This window comes from Neodiprion fabricii, chromosome 4 (genome assembly GCF_021155785.1).
Source record: "Neodiprion fabricii isolate iyNeoFabr1 chromosome 4, iyNeoFabr1.1, whole genome shotgun sequence".
Classification (NCBI taxonomy): Eukaryota; Metazoa; Arthropoda; class Insecta; order Hymenoptera; family Diprionidae; genus Neodiprion; species Neodiprion fabricii.
This window is the reverse complement of record NC_060242.1, coordinates 13,000,824-13,003,323: the sequence shown is the minus strand read 5'-3', so window position 1 is coordinate 13,003,323 and position 2,500 is coordinate 13,000,824. Positions and strand designations below refer to the sequence as shown.

The window sequence follows — 2,500 nt, the reverse complement described above, 5'->3', positions numbered from 1 at the left end:
ATAGCACCAGGAGATGGTAAAACCTGGTAACTAGATAGCAGCGCAAGATCTTAAGGCGCTGTTGTGGTTTTAGAGGAGCTCGCGTTATGCGCTGGAGCTCAACCTCCAAGGACGGAGATGCCTTCTTAATACCTACCGGGCTGAAGTTCACTCCCAAGTATCGCCATTCATCAACTGGACCCAGCTGACGAATAAGGCTTCTATCTTGGAGAGCAAACTGAGGCTCAGTAAGGACTTTAACCTTCTTATCTCGTCCTGATGGTACAATGGAGGTGGCAACGCATTTAGAGGGATTGAACGCGAGCCCCTGCTTTCGAGCTGTCTCCTCTACTGCATTCAGCGTGGCCGTCATACCACTCACGGATCCCGTCAGCAAGACTATATCGTCTGCGAATGCGACCCCATTAACTATATGGTTAGGTGCCAGTTCGTATCCGACAGTGGTCGGAATCGAGCGCAATATCCTATCATTCACCAATGAGAAGATGACGGTACTCATTGGGTCTCCCTGCCGCACACCCCTGCTCACAACGATTCTCCCAGACTTCTGTTCCCCGACTTCCAAAATGGTCGTGGACTTCTCATAGGAGGTTCTAATATAGTCCACCATGACTTGAGGCACACCAGCCTCCGTGAGGGCAGATGTTATTGCCTGATGACTGACAGAATCGAAGGCCTTCGCAACGTCCAGAGAAACCATGTGAAGTTCACGACGGTTACTTCTGGCGTGATTGATGGTAGAGGCCAGGATAGATATGTTTTCGGCACATCCATCCTCGAGGCAACGTTGTCTCTCGTCGATCAATCCGGCAGCCATCATGCGAGAAGCTAAGATCTTGTGTAGCTGTCTCACTACAACCGAAGCTATACTGATGGGCCTGACGTCAGAAGGCTTGGTAGCTTTCACCTTCTTGGGGACAAAAACCGTCCTACTTGTAAGAACGTCAGGAGGGAAAGATCCGCTGTATAGGACCATGTTGTATAAGAGTGCACGACACAAGGCAGGACATTGTCTCCAGACGGCTGGTGTTATGCCATCTATGCCAGGGGCCGAGCAGCTGGGGACGTTGATCGAATTAACTTCCCGGATGGTGATCGGGTCCGCCAAAGATGTCTTCTGCTGATGTTCGGGCAGGACAGGATGTTGTTGGACGGGGATAGAGGGATGTTCGAAGACTGGTTTCCAGAAATCAGACATCTCCTCGAGGCTAGGCAGTGTTGCCTCATCCTCACCATCCAATACAGCCTTGGCGGCTCTGCTCATGTTCTTTTTGAACAGGTCTTGCATTCGAGCATATTCCCTGCGTCTTGATCTCCAGGCGCTCGGCTTGGCATTAAAGTTGAACGGGCGTTTAGAGCGTCTACGACCCTTTCGAGAAGCCTTAGCACGGACCTTAGGCCTAAGTAATGTCCGGAGCCACGAGATCATCTCTAAGGAGATATCACGACCGTTGATAAGGTCGAGACCCAAGGCCACTAAAGGATGATCTTGGAGAGATTCATCCTCAGCCATTTTGACCAGTGATGATGATATGGCCTCCTTATACCTGTCTCTTGGGTCTAGTGGCGAGGGCTCCTCGGGGATCGGTGCAGCCGAAGTTCTGGCAGGGGAATCTGGAGGTGTTCTTCCTGGCGATGAATCAGGAGTGGACGACTCAGGGGTTTCTCCCTCGTCAAGTTGACTCACGTATTGGGCAACAAGGTCTCGATAGATCTTGGTTTTTCTGGCATTCTTCACCCCGTCGGTATTTCTGTTCGGAAAGAATTGTGCCATATAAACGTTGATGAATCGGACCTTGTTTCCCAGACGATCCTTGCCATGTTTGACGAGATATGCTTCCTCGGAAGCCGCCACTCTAAGTTCTTCGGATGAGTACCCTTTACGCACACGCTCAATATTGATCTCGGCGTTCGTGACATCAGGATGACAGTGTCTCCTATGTTGCCCAAGACCAATCTTCGTTGAAAAGGTGACTGGGGGGGCGCAATCCTCGCAGACAAATCGACCCTGTGAAGTAGATGGTGATGCTACAGGATCCACGGCTGGTGTTAGGGGTTGTGACTCAGCAGATGATGTTTGCTGAGCTTGCTGGCGACTATGGATACGCATGTGATTGGACAACCCGCGGGAAGATGTGAATGTTCGCGAACATTGTCGGCAAGAGAACTGACGATCGTTCTCCTCAGGGGAATTATCATTATTTCGGACGGGCGGGATAGGGCAGTTAGACACAGCCCTCCCTTGGCTCGCTAGGCCGGTTGTCCGAGGCAGCGACCGGCAGTCGGGGAATCGCCCCGACACACTTCTTTTCTTCTTTGGTGCTAGCGAAAAGACAACTTCCAGGTAGCAAGCCTGAAAGCTGTTCGAGGCTTATCAGGCCTCTATGCCCCCGGCTTTGTTGAGGGGTCTCCAGAAAACGCGAAAACCGGCTGGCCGTTTGTGTGGGCTGCACACTCCTGGAGCCCGAATAGCCTGTGTCGTTAGCCACCCATTGGCGCA

At 51.8% G+C, this 2,500-nt stretch overlaps 1 pseudogene; it reads right to left on the bottom strand.

The window, feature by feature from the left end:
* Window positions 1-2,500, bottom strand: part of LOC124181821 — a 7,930-nt pseudogene that overhangs the window by 2,557 nt on the left and 2,873 nt on the right.